Source organism: Oncorhynchus masou, unplaced genomic scaffold, assembly GCF_036934945.1.
Source record: "Oncorhynchus masou masou isolate Uvic2021 unplaced genomic scaffold, UVic_Omas_1.1 unplaced_scaffold_2602, whole genome shotgun sequence".
Lineage (NCBI taxonomy): Eukaryota > Metazoa > Chordata > Actinopteri > Salmoniformes > Salmonidae > Oncorhynchus > Oncorhynchus masou.
The window spans coordinates 19,412-37,722 of record NW_027009042.1 but is presented as its reverse complement, the minus strand read 5'-3'; the positions used below and the strand labels follow the sequence as shown (position 1 = coordinate 37,722).

Sequence of the window (18,311 nt, the reverse complement as noted above, 5' to 3'; positions counted from 1 at the left end):
TCTGGAACCTTTGTGCATCTCCATTCCTTTCACAGGACTTCTTATCAGTCAGGTGTTATAGTGGCCCAGCCTGAGTCTGGAACCTTTTTCCTCCATTCCTTTCACAGGACTTCTTATCAGTCAGGCTTTTATAGTGGCCCAGCCTGAGTCTGGAACCTTTTTCCTCCATTCCTTTCACAGGACTTCTTATCAGTCAGGTGTTATAGTGGCCCAGCCTGAGTCTAGAACCTTCGTGCTCCTCCATTCCTTTCACAGGACTTCTTATCAGTCAGGTGTTATAGTGGCCCAGCCTGAGTCTGGAACCTTCGTGCTCCTCCATTCCTTTCACAGGACTTCTTATCAGTCAGGCGTTATAGTGGCCCAGCCTGAGTCTGGAACCTTCGTGCTCCTCCATTCCTTTCACAGGACTTCTTATCAGTCAGGCGTTATAGTGGCCCAGCCTGAGTCTGGAACCTTCGTGCTCCTCCATTCCTTTCACAGGACTTCTTATCAGTCAGGCGTTATAGTGGCCCAGCCTGAGTCTGGAACCTTCGTGCTCCTCCATTCCTTTCACAGGACTTCTTATCAGTCAGGCGTTATAGTGGCCCAGCCTGAGTCTGGAACCTTCGTGCTCCTCCATTCCTTTCACAGGACTTCTTATCAGTCAGGTGTTATAGTGGCCCAGCCTGAGTCTGGAACCTTCGTGCTCCTCCATTCCTTTCACAGGACTTCTTATCAGTCAGGTGTTATAGTGGCCCAGCCTGAGTCTGGAACCTTCGTGCTCCTCCATTCCTTTCACAGGACTTCTTATCAGTCAGGTGTTATAGTGGCCCAGCCTGAGTCTAGAACCTTCGTGCTCCTCCATTCCTTTCACAGGACTTCTTATCAGTCAGGTGTTATAGTGGCCCAGCCTGAGTCTGGAACCTTCGTGCTCCTCCATTCCTTTCACAGGACTTCTTATCAGTCAGGCGTTATAGTGGCCCAGCCTGAGTCTGGAACCTTCGTGCTCCATTCCTTTCACAGGACTTCTTATCAGTCAGGTGTTATAGTGGCCCAGCCTGAGTCTGGAACCTTCGTGCTCCTCCATTCCTTTCACAGGACTTCTTATCAGTCAGGTGTTATAGTGGCCCAGCCTGAGTCTGGAACCTTTTTCCTCCATTCCTTTCACAGGACTTCTCATCAGTCAGGTGTTATAGTGGCCCAGCCTGAGTCTGGAACCTTCGTGCTCCTCCATTTCTTTCACAGGACTTCTTATCAGTCAGGCTTTTATAGTGGCCCAGCCTGAGTCTGGAACCTTTTTCCTCCATTCCTTTCACAGGACTTCTTATCAGTCAGGTGTTATAGTGGCCCAGCCTGAGTCTGGAACCTTTTTCCTCCATTCCTTTCACAGGACTTCTCATCAGTCAGGTGTTATAGTGGCCCAGCCTGAGTCTGGAACCTTCGTGCTCCTCCATTTCTTTCACAGGACTTCTTATCAGTCAGGCTTTTATAGTGGCCCAGCCTGAGTCTGGAACCTTTTTCCTCCATTCCTTTCACAGGACTTCTTATCAGTCAGGTGTTATAGTGGCCCAGCCTGAGTCTGGAACCTTCGTGCTCCTCCATTCCTTTCACAGGACTTCTTATCAGTCAGGTGTTATAGTGGCCCAGCCTGAGTCTGGAACCTTCGTGCTCCTCCATTTCTTTCACAGGACTTCTTATCAGTCAGGTGTTATAGTGGCCCAGCCTGAGTCTGGAACCTTCGTGCTCCTCCATTCCTTTCACAGGACTTCTTATCAGTCAGGTGTTATAGTGGCCCAGCCTGAGTCTGGAACCTTCGTGCTCCTCCATTCCTTTCACAGGACTTCTTATCAGTCAGGCGTTATAGTGGCCCAGCCTGAGTCTGGAACCTTCGTGCTCCTCCATTCCTTTCACAGGACTTCTTATCAGTCAGGCGTTATAGTGGCCCAGCCTGAGTCTGGAACCTTCGTGCTCCTCCATTCTTTTCACAGGACTTCTTATCAGTCAGGTGTTATAGTGGCCCAGCCTGAGTCTGGAACCTTCGTGCTCCTCCATTCCTTTCACAGGACTTCTTATCAGTCAGGTGTTATAGTGGCCCAGCCTGAGTCTGGAACCTTCGTGCTCCTCCATTCCTTTCACAGGACTTCTTATCAGTCAGGTGTTATAGTGGCCCAGCCTGAGTCTGGAACCTTCGTGCTCCTCCATTCCTTTCACAGGACTTCTTATCAGTCAGGCGTTATAGTGGCCCAGCCTGAGTCTGGAACCTTCGTGCTCCTCCATTCCTTTCACAGGACTTCTTATCAGTCAGGCGTTATAGTGGCCCAGCCTGAGTCTGGAACCTTCGTGCTCCTCCATTCCTTTCACAGGACTTCTTATCAGTCAGGTGTTATAGTGGCCCAGCCTGAGTCTGGAACCTTCGTGCTCCTCCATTCCTTTCACAGGACTTCTTATCAGTCAGGTGTTATAGTGGCCCAGCCTGAGTCTGGAACCTTTTTCCTCCATTCCTTTCACAGGACTTCTTATCAGTCAGGTGTTATAGTGGCCCAGCCTGAGTCTGGAACCTTTTTCCTCCATTCCTTTCACAGGACTTCTCATCAGTCAGGTGTTATAGTGGCCCAGCCTGAGTCTGGAACCTTCGTGCTCCTCCATTTCTTTCACAGGACTTCTTATCAGTCAGGCTTTTATAGTGGCCCAGCCTGAGTCTGGAACCTTTTCCTCCATTCCTTTCACAGGACTTCTTATCAGTCAGGTGTTATAGTGGCCCAGCCTGAGTCTGGAACCTTCGTGCTCCTCCATTCCTTTCACAGGACTTCTTATCAGTCAGGTGTTATAGTGGCCCAGCCTGAGTCTGGAACCTTCGTGCTCCTCCATTTCTTTCACAGGACTTCTTATCAGTCAGGTGTTATAGTGGCCCAGCCTGAGTCTGGAACCTTCGTGCTCCTCCATTCCTTTCACAGGACTTCTTATCAGTCAGGTGTTATAGTGGCCCAGCCTGAGTCTGGAACCTTCGTGCTCCTCCATTCCTTTCACAGGACTTCTTATCAGTCAGGCGTTATAGTGGCCCAGCCTGAGTCTGGAACCTTCGTGCTCCTCCATTCCTTTCACAGGACTTCTTATCAGTCAGGCGTTATAGTGGCCCAGCCTGAGTCTGGAACCTTCGTGCTCCTCCATTCTTTTCACAGGACTTCTTATCAGTCAGGTGTTATAGTGGCCCAGCCTGAGTCTGGAACCTTCGTGCTCCTCCATTCCTTTCACAGGACTTCTTATCAGTCAGGTGTTATAGTGGCCCAGCCTGAGTCTGGAACCTTCGTGCTCCTCCATTCCTTTCACAGGACTTCTTATCAGTCAGGTGTTATAGTGGCCCAGCCTGAGTCTGGAACCTTCGTGCTCCTCCATTCCTTTCACAGGACTTCTTATCAGTCAGGCGTTATAGTGGCCCAGCCTGAGTCTGGAACCTTCGTGCTCCTCCATTCCTTTCACAGGACTTCTTATCAGTCAGGTGTTATAGTGGCCCAGCCTGAGTCTGGAACCTTCGTGCTCCTCCATTCCTTTCACAGGACTTCTTATCAGTCAGGTGTTATAGTGGCCCAGCCTGAGTCTAGAACCTTCGTGCTCCTCCATTCCTTTCACAGGACTTCTTATCAGTCAGGTGTTATAGTGGCCCAGCCTGAGTCTGGAACCTTCGTGCTCCTCCATTCCTTTCACAGGACTTCTTATCAGTCAGGCGTTATAGTGGCCCAGCCTGAGTCTGGAACCTTCGTGCTCCATTCCTTTCACAGGACTTCTTATCAGTCAGGTGTTATAGTGGCCCAGCCTGAGTCTGGAACCTTCGTGCTCCTCCATTCCTTTCACAGGACTTCTTATCAGTCAGGTGTTATAGTGGCCCAGCCTGAGTCTGGAACCTTTTTCCTCCATTCCTTTCACAGGACTTCTCATCAGTCAGGTGTTATAGTGGCCCAGCCTGAGTCTGGAACCTTCGTGCTCCTCCATTTCTTTCACAGGACTTCTTATCAGTCAGGCTTTTATAGTGGCCCAGCCTGAGTCTGGAACCTTTTCTTTTTCCTCCTCCATTCCTTTCACAGGACTTCTTATCAGTCAGGTGTTATAGTGGCCCAGCCTGAGTCTGGAACCTTCGTGCTCCTCCATTCCTTTCACAGGACTTCTCATCAGTCAGGTGTTATAGTGGCCCAGCCTGAGTCTGGAACCTTCGTGCTCCTCCATTTCTTTCACAGGACTTCTTATCAGTCAGGCTTTTATAGTGGCCCAGCCTGAGTCTGGAACCTTTTTCCTCCATTCCTTTCACAGGACTTCTTATCAGTCAGGTGTTATAGTGGCCCAGCCTGAGTCTGGAACCTTCGTGCTCCTCCATTCCTTTCACAGGACTTCTTATCAGTCAGGTGTTATAGTGGCCCAGCCTGAGTCTGGAACCTTCGTGCTCCTCCATTTCTTTCACAGGACTTCTTATCAGTCAGGTGTTATAGTGGCCCAGCCTGAGTCTGGAACCTTCGTGCTCCTCCATTCCTTTCACAGGACTTCTTATCAGTCAGGTGTTATAGTGGCCCAGCCTGAGTCTGGAACCTTCGTGCTCCTCCATTCCTTTCACAGGACTTCTTATCAGTCAGGCGTTATAGTGGCCCAGCCTGAGTCTGGAACCTTCGTGCTCCTCCATTCCTTTCACAGGACTTCTTATCAGTCAGGCGTTATAGTGGCCCAGCCTGAGTCTGGAACCTTCGTGCTCCTCCATTCTTTTCACAGGACTTCTTATCAGTCAGGTGTTATAGTGGCCCAGCCTGAGTCTGGAACCTTCGTGCTCCTCCATTCTTTTCACAGGACTTCTTATCAGTCAGGTGTTATAGTGGCCCAGCCTGAGTCTGGAACCTTCGTGCTCCTCCATTCCTTTCACAGGACTTCTTATCAGTCAGGTGTTATAGTGGCCCAGCCTGAGTCTGGAACCTTCGTGCTCCTCCATTCCTTTCACAGGACTTCTTATCAGTCAGGCGTTATAGTGGCCCAGCCTGAGTCTGGAACCTTCGTGCTCCTCCATTCCTTTCACAGGACTTCTTATCAGTCAGGCGTTATAGTGGCCCAGCCTGAGTCTGGAACCTTCGTGCTCCTCCATTCCTTTCACAGGACTTCTTATCAGTCAGGTGTTATAGTGGCCCAGCCTGAGTCTGGAACCTTCGTGCTCCTCCATTCCTTTCACAGGACTTCTTATCAGTCAGGTGTTATAGTGGCCCAGCCTGAGTCTGGAACCTTTTTCCTCCATTCCTTTCACAGGACTTCTCATCAGTCAGGTGTTATAGTGGCCCAGCCTGAGTCTGGAACCTTCGTGCTCCTCCATTTCTTTCACAGGACTTCTTATCAGTCAGGCTTTTATAGTGGCCCAGCCTGAGTCTGGAACCTTTTCCTCCATTCCTTTCACAGGACTTCTTATCAGTCAGGTGTTATAGTGGCCCAGCCTGAGTCTGGAACCTTCGTGCTCCTCCATTCCTTTCACAGGACTTCTTATCAGTCAGGTGTTATAGTGGCCCAGCCTGAGTCTGGAACCTTCGTGCTCCTCCATTTCTTTCACAGGACTTCTTATCAGTCAGGTGTTATAGTGGCCCAGCCTGAGTCTGGAACCTTCGTGCTCCTCCATTCCTTTCACAGGACTTCTTATCAGTCAGGTGTTATAGTGGCCCAGCCTGAGTCTGGAACCTTCGTGCTCCTCCATTCCTTTCACAGGACTTCTTATCAGTCAGGCGTTATAGTGGCCCAGCCTGAGTCTGGAACCTTCGTGCTCCTCCATTCCTTTCACAGGACTTCTTATCAGTCAGGCGTTATAGTGGCCCAGCCTGAGTCTGGAACCTTCGTGCTCCTCCATTCTTTTCACAGGACTTCTTATCAGTCAGGTGTTATAGTGGCCCAGCCTGAGTCTGGAACCTTCGTGCTCCTCCATTCCTTTCACAGGACTTCTTATCAGTCAGGTGTTATAGTGGCCCAGCCTGAGTCTGGAACCTTCGTGCTCCTCCATTCCTTTCACAGGACTTCTTATCAGTCAGGTGTTATAGTGGCCCAGCCTGAGTCTGGAACCTTCGTGCTCCTCCATTCCTTTCACAGGACTTCTTATCAGTCAGGCGTTATAGTGGCCCAGCCTGAGTCTGGAACCTTCGTGCTCCTCCATTCCTTTCACAGGACTTCTTATCAGTCAGGTGTTATAGTGGCCCAGCCTGAGTCTGGAACCTTCGTGCTCCTCCATTCCTTTCACAGGACTTCTTATCAGTCAGGTGTTATAGTGGCCCAGCCTGAGTCTAGAACCTTCGTGCTCCTCCATTCCTTTCACAGGACTTCTTATCAGTCAGGTGTTATAGTGGCCCAGCCTGAGTCTGGAACCTTCGTGCTCCTCCATTCCTTTCACAGGACTTCTTATCAGTCAGGCGTTATAGTGGCCCAGCCTGAGTCTGGAACCTTCGTGCTCCATTCCTTTCACAGGACTTCTTATCAGTCAGGTGTTATAGTGGCCCAGCCTGAGTCTGGAACCTTCGTGCTCCTCCATTCCTTTCACAGGACTTCTTATCAGTCAGGTGTTATAGTGGCCCAGCCTGAGTCTGGAACCTTTTTCCTCCATTCCTTTCACAGGACTTCTCATCAGTCAGGTGTTATAGTGGCCCAGCCTGAGTCTGGAACCTTCGTGCTCCTCCATTTCTTTCACAGGACTTCTTATCAGTCAGGCTTTTATAGTGGCCCAGCCTGAGTCTGGAACCTTTTTCCTCCATTCCTTTCACAGGACTTCTTATCAGTCAGGTGTTATAGTGGCCCAGCCTGAGTCTGGAACCTTCGTGCTCCTCCATTCCTTTCACAGGACTTCTCATCAGTCAGGTGTTATAGTGGCCCAGCCTGAGTCTGGAACCTTCGTGCTCCTCCATTTCTTTCACAGGACTTCTTATCAGTCAGGCTTTTATAGTGGCCCAGCCTGAGTCTGGAACCTTTTCCTCCATTCCTTTCACAGGACTTCTTATCAGTCAGGTGTTATAGTGGCCCAGCCTGAGTCTGGAACCTTCGTGCTCCTCCATTCCTTTCACAGGACTTCTTATCAGTCAGGTGTTATAGTGGCCCAGCCTGAGTCTGGAACCTTCGTGCTCCTCCATTTCTTTCACAGGACTTCTTATCAGTCAGGTGTTATAGTGGCCCAGCCTGAGTCTGGAACCTTCGTGCTCCTCCATTCCTTTCACAGGACTTCTTATCAGTCAGGTGTTATAGTGGCCCAGCCTGAGTCTGGAACCTTCGTGCTCCTCCATTCCTTTCACAGGACTTCTTATCAGTCAGGCGTTATAGTGGCCCAGCCTGAGTCTGGAACCTTCGTGCTCCTCCATTCCTTTCACAGGACTTCTTATCAGTCAGGCGTTATAGTGGCCCAGCCTGAGTCTGGAACCTTCGTGCTCCTCCATTCTTTTCACAGGACTTCTTATCAGTCAGGTGTTATAGTGGCCCAGCCTGAGTCTGGAACCTTCGTGCTCCTCCATTCCTTTCACAGGACTTCTTATCAGTCAGGTGTTATAGTGGCCCAGCCTGAGTCTGGAACCTTCGTGCTCCTCCATTCCTTTCACAGGACTTCTTATCAGTCAGGTGTTATAGTGGCCCAGCCTGAGTCTGGAACCTTCGTGCTCCTCCATTCCTTTCACAGGACTTCTTATCAGTCAGGCGTTATAGTGGCCCAGCCTGAGTCTGGAACCTTCGTGCTCCTCCATTCCTTTCACAGGACTTCTTATCAGTCAGGCGTTATAGTGGCCCAGCCTGAGTCTGGAACCTTCGTGCTCCTCCATTCCTTTCACAGGACTTCTTATCAGTCAGGTGTTATAGTGGCCCAGCCTGAGTCTGGAACCTTCGTGCTCCTCCATTCCTTTCACAGGACTTCTTATCAGTCAGGTGTTATAGTGGCCCAGCCTGAGTCTGGAACCTTTTTCCTCCATTCCTTTCACAGGACTTCTTATCAGTCAGGTGTTATAGTGGCCCAGCCTGAGTCTGGAACCTTTTTCCTCCATTCCTTTCACAGGACTTCTCATCAGTCAGGTGTTATAGTGGCCCAGCCTGAGTCTGGAACCTTCGTGCTCCTCCATTTCTTTCACAGGACTTCTTATCAGTCAGGCTTTTATAGTGGCCCAGCCTGAGTCTGGAACCTTTTTCCTCCATTCCTTTCACAGGACTTCTTATCAGTCAGGTGTTATAGTGGCCCAGCCTGAGTCTGGAACCTTCGTGCTCCTCCATTCCTTTCACAGGACTTCTTATCAGTCAGGTGTTATAGTGGCCCAGCCTGAGTCTGGAACCTTCGTGCTCCTCCATTTCTTTCACAGGACTTCTTATCAGTCAGGTGTTATAGTGGCCCAGCCTGAGTCTGGAACCTTCGTGCTCCTCCATTCCTTTCACAGGACTTCTTATCAGTCAGGTGTTATAGTGGCCCAGCCTGAGTCTGGAACCTTCGTGCTCCTCCATTCCTTTCACAGGACTTCTTATCAGTCAGGCGTTATAGTGGCCCAGCCTGAGTCTGGAACCTTCGTGCTCCTCCATTCCTTTCACAGGACTTCTTATCAGTCAGGCGTTATAGTGGCCCAGCCTGAGTCTGGAACCTTCGTGCTCCTCCATTCTTTTCACAGGACTTCTTATCAGTCAGGTGTTATAGTGGCCCAGCCTGAGTCTGGAACCTTCGTGCTCCTCCATTCCTTTCACAGGACTTCTTATCAGTCAGGTGTTATAGTGGCCCAGCCTGAGTCTGGAACCTTCGTGCTCCTCCATTCCTTTCACAGGACTTCTTATCAGTCAGGTGTTATAGTGGCCCAGCCTGAGTCTGGAACCTTCGTGCTCCTCCATTCCTTTCACAGGACTTCTTATCAGTCAGGCGTTATAGTGGCCCAGCCTGAGTCTGGAACCTTCGTGCTCCTCCATTCCTTTCACAGGACTTCTTATCAGTCAGGCGTTATAGTGGCCCAGCCTGAGTCTGGAACCTTCGTGCTCCTCCATTCCTTTCACAGGACTTCTTATCAGTCAGGTGTTATAGTGGCCCAGCCTGAGTCTGGAACCTTCGTGCTCCTCCATTCCTTTCACAGGACTTCTTATCAGTCAGGTGTTATAGTGGCCCAGCCTGAGTCTGGAACCTTCGTGCTCCTCCATTCCTTTCACAGGACTTCTTATCAGTCAGGTGTTATAGTGGCCCAGCCTGAGTCTGGAACCTTCGTGCTCCTCCGTTCCTTTCACAGGACTTCTTATCAGTCAGGAGAGGCCTTGAGTTCTTGGGAGTACACATTCCTACAGTCCATTGCAGTCGACTAAATACTGTAATTACACTTCTCATACACAAAGAGCTTAAACCTAACATTACATTCAATCTCTAAGAATACATCAAAACTGTATATAAGAGTATATAACTATATAAAACAGTAAATATATTAGACAGCGTTATAGAACAGCGTTATAGAACAGTAATTATGATCTGTCAGCTCTAACCCCAGAAACATGGCTCCTATTCAACCCTTATAGAATCGTTCTTACACTCAGAGACATGCTCCCTTCTACTTTCACTCTGCCTGAATACAATGCACATAGACCAATGTTAATTACTACTGCTAGGCTAATTATACAATTACAAACAGAGGGGCTCAATTCAGGAGCTCAAAGGGAATTCAAGTCAGATAGTATCCAACACTATGGTCATTGGTGATAATGTGGTCATAATTTGCATGACTTCATATCTCCTTCCTCCCATTGTCTGTGAGATCTGTCACTGATGTTTCTGTGTTCTGATAGGCCACAGCTCCCCAGTCCCACCCACCACCCCTGTAGTCACCATTCAGCAGCCTCCCAACGCCATGGGAGGATGGGACTGGAACAAACCTGCAGCTCCAGGTAAGTTCTACTCATGTGTAACAGAGACGGGTCTGAGAACAGAGGAACAACCAGCTGCCAGGAGCAACAGAGAGCTATGGCATGCCATCATCCAGCGTACTGTTCTGCCAGGAGCAACAGAGAGCTATGGCATGCCATCACCCAGCGTACTGTGCTGCCAGGAGCAACAGAGAGCTATGGCATGCCATCACCCAGCGTACTGTGCTGCCAGGAGCAACAGAGAGCTATGGCATGCCATCACCCAGCGTACTGTGCTGCCAGGAGCAACAGAGAGCTATGGCATGCCATCATCCAGCGTACTGTTCTGCCAGGAGCAACAGAGAGCTATGGCATGCCATCACCCAGCGTACTGTGCTGCCAGGAGCAACAGAGAGCTATGGCATGCCATCATCCAGCGTACTGTGCTGCCAGGAGCAACAGAGAGCTATGGCATGCCATCACCCAGCGTACTGTGCTGCCAGGAGCAACAGAGAGCTATGGCATGCCATCATCCAGCGTACTGTGCTGCCAGGAGCAACAGAGAGCTATGGCATGCCATCACCCAGCGTACTGTGCTGCCAGGAGCAACAGAGAGCTATGGCATGCCATCATCCAGCGTACTGTGCTGCCAGGAGCAACAGAGAGCTATGGCATGCCATCACCCAGCGTACTGTGCTGCCAGGAGCAACAGAGAGCTATGGCATGCCATCACCCAGCGTACTGTGCTGCCAGGAGCAACAGAGAGCTATGGCATGCCATCACCCAGCGTACTGTGCTGCCAGGAGCAACAGAGAGCTATGGCATGCCATCATCCAGCGTACTGTGCTGCCAGGAGCAACAGAGAGCTATGGCATGCCATCATCCAGCGTACTGTGCTGCCAGGAGCAACAGAGAGCTATGGCATGACATCACCCAGCGTACTGTGCTGCCAGGAGCAACAGAGAGCTATGGCATGCCATCACCCAGCGTACTGTGCTGCCAGGAGCAAGCAAGCGTGTGTAATATCAGAATGGACTAAATAGGGACCTCTGCTGGTGCTTATGAGAATCATATTTATAGAACTACAGTGCCTACTTTTTGGAAATAAGAATGTGCTCTTAATTGACCTTCCTGGTAATATAAAGGCTAAATAAAAGAAAGTATTGTAAAGTATTTCAACTGTGTTATTGTGTGTTCTGTGTGAGGAGGTGGTTTCAGTATGGGCAGCAAGTCAGCCAGTACCAGTCCTACTGGGTCGGTCAACAACACTCCCACACACCAGGCCAAACCCAACACTCTGGACCCCTTTGCTGACATCGGAAACCTTGGGGGAAGTCTGGGAGGTCAGTGAAGGCTTTAAGTACTGTTCTAACTGATGCTTTAAATATGTTATGTCTAGGGGAGGCTGTTGGGAGGAGCTATAGGAGGACAAGCTCATTGTAATAGCTGGAATGGAATCAATTGAACGGAGTCAAACGTGGTTTCCATGTGTTTGATATAGTTTCATTGATTCCATTCCAGTCATTACAATGAGCCTGTCCTCCTATATGTCCTCCCCCAGCCTCCTCTGGTTATGTCATGTCATGTTATGTTATGATAGTTGAGTTACAGTTTCTGTAAACACTCCACTTACATCTCTCTATAGGAGGATCTGGGTTCTCCAGTAAGCCCACCACCCCTACAGGCACCACCCCTGCCTTTCCCCCCATGGGCTCCCCCTCACGGCCTCCTCCCTCGCCCCAGCACGGTGGGGGCTGGCAGGCCAACACAGGCCTCCCCTCCTGGAAGCCCGGTGGTGGTGGTGTTGGAGGGCAGTCAGGGTGGCAGCCCCAACCCCAGGGTCCGGGTGGTCCATCCCCCCAGGCCAAGCCCAGCACCAGCCACTCCATGCCCCACACCTCCCCCTCCAACAGACCCAACTACAACATCAGCTTCTCTGCCATGGGAGGAGGAGCTGCTCCCAATGCAGCCGGGAAACAACAGCCCAACATGGGTGAGTCAGTGGGAGACTGGTTGTTATCACACTGGGATGTGTTCCCCCCAAAATGACTCCTGTTGCTCTGTATTAATGTACAAATGTGCCACTTGAAACTGACCTGCATGTGTGTGATCTGTGCAGGTAGTCATTCATGATATGACTGCACATATACTGTATTATAAGTGGATGAGAGAAGATGTTACTTTCTCTCTCCCAGGTACCAAGCCCAAAGTTGCAATGGCTAACTTTGATGACCTGCTGTCTGGCCAAAGCTTTGCTGGAGCCAAAAAGAAGGAAGGTCCCAGGACAATAGCAGAGATGAGAAAGGAGGAGATGGCTAAAGAGATGGACCCCGAGAAACTCAAGGTAGTCTTACAGTGGTCAATCACTAGCCTTGGACCGAGAGTTGGAGAGGGTAGTGAAGATGTTGGACTGTCTTTTGACAGCCTAAGGAAAACAAGCTAGCTATCTCAAGATGTTGAAGAAGCCCTGTGAGCTCAGTGTTGTATCTGGCCCAGACTCTCCCCCCTCTACCACCAGATTCTGGACTGGATCGAGGGGAAGGAGCGTAACATCCGGGCCCTGCTGTCCACCATGCACACGGTGCTGTGGGAGGGAGACCCGCTGGAAGCCTGTAGGCATGGCTGACCTGGTGACCCCAGAGCAGGTCAAGAAGGTCTACCGTAAAGCTGTGCTGGTGGTCCATCCAGACAAGGTGAGAGGGAAGGAAGAGGTTAACTCTACACACAGTGTAACACATGTACACTTACCTCATACACACACACATACACACACACACATACTCATACAATCACACACACACACACACACACACACACACACACACACACACACACACACACACACACACACACACACACACACACACACACACACACACACACACACACACACACACACAGGGGGCATCATGCACCCCAAAAATCTGAGGGTGCGTGAGGATAGCTGGGAGGTGGACTGGAGGCTAGCCCCCCCCCCATCCTTTAAGTTGAAGAATTTAGCATTTTTTAAACACCTCAAGTTTGCCTGTCCCCATAGGAGAACCCTTTGGTTCCAGGTAAAACCTATTTTGGTTTTAGTTAGAAGCCTTTTGGGTTCTATGTAGAACCCTCTGTGGAAAGGGTTTTTCATGGGACCCAAAAAGGTTCTACCTGGAACTTAAAATGGTACTTGAAAGTGTTCTAAGAGTTTAGAGCCATAATCACTTTGCTTAATTCTATTTTGTATTTTTCTGCATACCTCTTGAGCTGTCTGTATCTTCTGTTGTGGAATATTGAGTCAAATATTTACACAGATACCGGAACTCTTGAATTCAATATGCAGAGGCAGTCGGCACCCCAGATGAGTTCCGGTATCTGTGTAATTACAGTGGGGCAAAAAAGTATTTAGTCAGCCACCAATTGTGCAAGTTCTCCCACTTAAAAGATGAGAGGCCTGTAATTTTCACCATAGGTACACTTCAACTATGACAGACAAAATGAGAAAAAATAATCCAGAAAATCACATTATAGGATTTTTTATGAATTTATTTGCAAATTACGTTGTATGTGTCGAAGTGCTTTGCTTTATCTTGGCCAGGTCGCAATTGTAAATGAGAACTTGTTCTCAACTTGCCTACCTGGTTAAACAAAGGTGAAATAAAATGTAAAAAGAAGGCCAGCATCCCGAGTCGACTCTTCGCTGTTGACGTTGAGACTGGTGATATTTTGTTATTTATTTTCTGCAAATAAATGCTCTAAATGACAATATTTTTATATGGAATTTGGGATAAATGTTGTCAGTAGTTTATAGAATAAAACAAAATGGTCAATTTTACCCAAACACACACCTATAATTACTGCAGTGGTCTCTTTTTTCCAGAGCTGCATATATACCGTATATACTGTCTAACTTAATTGATGGCCTGAAGTGTCTTCTTTGTAGCTAGTTATGAGGTTGGGAGATTGAGAACCTATCTGGGCTAGCTAAAGACAATTTCATACAATTACTATATGGCTAGTTGTATTGCAGAGAAAGAAAAAAAAGCATTTAGAGGACAAATCTGTGTGGGGAAAGTGCCCCTGTACCCCCTATGGGTATAATTCTTCCACACACACACAAACAAACAAACACCCGATATGATATAGTGAGGTTCTGTACAATAGACACTTTTCACCTCTGCAGTAAATTACAACGTGACTGACTGATGTTTTCGTCCTTGTCCCCTCTCCCAGGCCACTGGACAGCCCTATGAACAATATGCCAAGATGATTTTTATGGAACTGAATGATGCCTGGTCCGAATTTGACAGCCAAGGACAAAAAGCACTCTACTGAGCTGAGCGAGAGAGAGAGAGGGGGAGAGAGAAAGAGTTCCTGCCGACCCCCTGTGATCAATAATCAAGCCCCCCCCGGATCTGACTCCCCCCTCCTTCTCTTCTTGTCACTGTCCTGTGGACTCCACTCCATAGAGACTTCAATAGCCAGACTAACAGAAAGATACCTGCCTACCCACCTACCTATGTATCTGGTGGCAGCACTGTCCAACTGTCCAACAAGAACTGTTCAACCCTGTCCTACATGTCCGAGTCCTGAGCCAAGCAAAGAGTCCTGAACCAATGAATGCAGTCATCCAGCTGTCTATGGAGACATCGCCAGAGTGATACTGTCCACCTAACACCTGACATAGGTGATAATGACATACCTGTGGTCACAGTGTTGTTAGCCAGGTGCTATATAGAGCAAGACGATGCCAATGTTTTACACACAGTAGCATTAACACAGTGTTCCTGTCAGTCACCTGTCAAGACGATGACAATGTTTTACACACAGTAGCATTAACACAGTGTTCCTGTCAGTCACCTGTCAAGACGATGACAATGTTTCACACACATGTTTTACACACAGTAGCATTAACACAGTGTTCCTGTCAGTCACCTGTCAAGACGATGACAATGTTTCACACACATGTTTTACACACAGTAGCATTAACACAGTGTTCCTGTCAGTCACCTGTCAAGACGATGACAATGTTTTACACACAGTAGCATTACCACAGTGTTCCTGTCAGTCACCTGTCAAGACGATGACTATGTTTTACACACAGTAGCATTACCACAGTGTTCCTGTCACAGTGAAGTGAAGATCTAGAGCCAGTGTTGGGAGTGGATGGCCTGTTCAATTAGGCACTGTACCACTGACTGTAAGGTCTATACACCACAGTGATCTCAGAAATACCATGTAAAATAATTGATATAGAGCGATCTCACAGAGTTTCCACCTGAGTTGTCTATCTTCATGGAAAAGCTACTGTTATCTATGTTATTTGAATTACCAATTTAGATCAATGTGCTTCCACAGAACTCCACAGGAGAGTTCTAGGAGACAACAAGACAATTGCAAGCCAAGGGTAACATGTTTACGTTCTGACAACAATCTAGGGACTCAACTTGACATACAGTTAGTAGGTGAAGGTAGGCAGGATATTCGTTGTTGCACCACCACCTTTACTACCTACGGTGGTTGGTTCGTGTGTTTTCTTGCCCTCAGTCTCAGAAAGGTGCAAAATGTCTTTAGCTTTAACACAGAGATTAAATTTAGCTGCAGTCTATTACCAGTCTTAAAGCTGTAATCCACATTAGGTAAAACAGAGCCACCGGTCGCCCCAGGCACATTTGTTATGAAAAGAGGAGAGGAGTTCAGAGAGAGAGAGATATCTAGCATCTTGGTTTAAAAAAACTCTGCTGTTCTATCGAGTGTGCAATCATGTCCGAGTGTGCAATCATGTCCGAGTGTGCAATCATGTCCGAGTGTGCAATCATGTCCGAGTGTGCAATCATGTCCGTGTGTGCAATCATGTCCGAGTGTGCAATCATGTCCGAGTGGGCAATCATGTCCGTGTGTGCAATCATGTCCGTGTGTGCAATCGTGTCAGTGGGCAATCGTGTCCGTGTGTGCAATCGTGTCCGTGTGTGCAATCGTGTCCGAGTGTGCAATCGTGTCCGAGTGTGCAATCGTGTCCGAGTGTGCAATCGTGTCCGTGTGTGCAATCGTGTCAGTGTGCAATCGTGTCCGTGTGTGCAATCGTGTCCGAGTGTGCAATCGTGTCCGAGTGTGCAATCATGTCCGTGTGTGCAATCATGTCCGTGTGTGCAATCATGTCCGAAGTAACTTCTTTGTAATATCACAAACGGACATGGCAGTATGACCGCTATGGATTCCAGCTTTAAACATACAGTACTCACTCTCATCTTTACAGTCACTCACTAGTGGGCGGCAGGTAGCCTTGCGGCTAAGCATGTTGTGCTAGTAACCAGAAGGTTGCTGGTTCAAATCCCCGAGCTGACTAGGTAAAACATCTGTTGATGTACCCTTGAGCAAGGCACTTAACCCTATTTTCTCCTGCAAATGTAGTCTGAAAGAACCTGTGTGTAAAGGATATTATCCATATCAGAGAAAGTATCCCCTATCACACTGCTGTACTTATCTAAGAACTAAACTGCTGAAGCTTCATCATTGTTATGTGCAGTTTTACTTTGTATTATGTTCATTTATTGACTCATTTCAGATGACTCAGTCCCTCCCAATGAAGAATCTTTCATTTTATTGCGGGTAATGTTTAGTAACATGCAGGTGGTGTATTGTCGTATCCATCCTTTGCTGTATCCTCTAAAGTGTTTACTTTTAAATCATGTCAAATATTTGAAATGAAATTCTGATTGATCAAAGGCAACCTGTCATTGATGAGGGCTTTATATTTACATAAGTTTGAAGCATATCTTTTTGCGTTCACTGACTGGGAGAACTAGTGGAAGGACGACAGGACTGACTTTATCTTGCTACACATGGAGGCACATCATTCCATAATACATTACTATACTTGAGTGTATTGGACCACTATCATGCTTGTGAGATCCTAATGTAGGCCCCCCTCTAACACTTATCTGTGTAAAACAATACATTTGGTAGACTGGCACATCTATTTCATCTGATACAACCATTTCCCTGTTTTATCCCCTGCATACTGATGTTGTCATCCAGAGGAGGCTGGTGGGGGGAGCTATAGGAGGACCAGCCTACTCTGTTGTCAACCCTTTCCTCTGTGAAAAGGCCACACCTGAGTTGTGGACTAACGTGAGCACTGACTGACCACTGACCAGTATATAACTAAAGAGACTGTCTGTCCACTGTATTCTCTGCTTTCTCTGGTGACTATACCAATGGCAGAAGCTGTGGCTGTGTAGTGTGTGTGTGTGTGTGTGTGTGTGTGTGTGTGTGTGTGTGTGTGTGTGTGTGTGTGTGTGTGTGTGTGTGTGTGTGTGTGTGTGTGTGTGTGAGAGAGAGAGAACCCCTATAAGCTCCCTAGCTGACTGAAATCTCTTGTCTATCTGCTAACTTAGGGCAATGTTAAACGCTAACCTCTCTATATAGTGGATGAGTGTTGTTGAAACTGTTGTGCGTGAGGATGTGATGCGATTTGGATACAACTACTGTATGTGTTTGCTTGTCGGCTGTAAAAGTATTACTACTAAAAATGTAAACCGTTTCTGTCAGTGGAGGCTGCTGAGGGGGAGGCTCATGGGAATGGCTGGAACGGAGCGAATGGAATGGGATCAAGCACATGGAAACCACCGTTTGATGTATTTGATACCATTCCACTTATTCCACTCCAACCATTACCATAAGCCTGTCCTCCCCAATTAAGGTGCCACCAACCTCCTGTGGTTTCTGTGTTTCTCTTTGTGGGTTCTGTTTAACCTTGATAAAGTGATAAGTGCAATGCACAAATAAATAGAGAAGATGAAAGTCAGAAACAACAAACAAACGTCATCTGTGTCTGTCTTCGTTCTTAGTGGCACAATCTAGCCAATGGCATCATGGAAGGGTTCTACTGTGTGTTAAAGAGCTGTAGGTGATGAGGACATTACTGTGTGTTAAAGACTAAAGAACTATGATTAGTCTGTGTAAGTCAGAAGGAGCAGAACCCCCCCAACAGTACACATTGTCATTGTAGCCCTGGGCAAGCATACCTGATTCAACTTGTCAACTAATCATCAAGCCTTTGATGAGTTGAATCAAGAGTGTTTGTCTGGGGCTACAACAAAAGTGTGTGTGCAGTTAGAGGTACTGGAGGACTGGAGTTGGGAGCCATTGATGTACAGCTAACTGCCAAAATAATGGAAACACTTTATTAAATGAGGGATACAAAGTGTATTGAAAGCTGGTGCTTCCACACATGGTGTGGTTACTGAGTTAATTAAGCAATTAACATCCTGTCATGAGTAGGGTCATAGGGTATAAAAATGCTGGGCAGGCCATTATTTTGGCTACCATGGTTATGCCCCCATAGGATGATGAAGACCCCATCCACAGGGCATAAATGGTCACTGAATAGTTTGAATAGCAGGAAAAAGATGTAAACCATATGCCGTTGCTGTCTCAGTCACCAGATCTCAACCCAACGGTGAACACGCATAAAGATGGCAGAATTCAGATATGACGTCATTGTTTTAGCACTATCCACA

General features: G+C 47.9%; 1 pseudogene; it reads left to right on the top strand.

Moving 5' to 3' along the window:
• LOC135533699 (auxilin-like) overlaps positions 1-17,614 on the top strand; it is a 30,639-nt pseudogene extending 13,025 nt beyond the window's left edge.
• Positions 17,615-18,311: the final 697 nt, after the last annotated feature.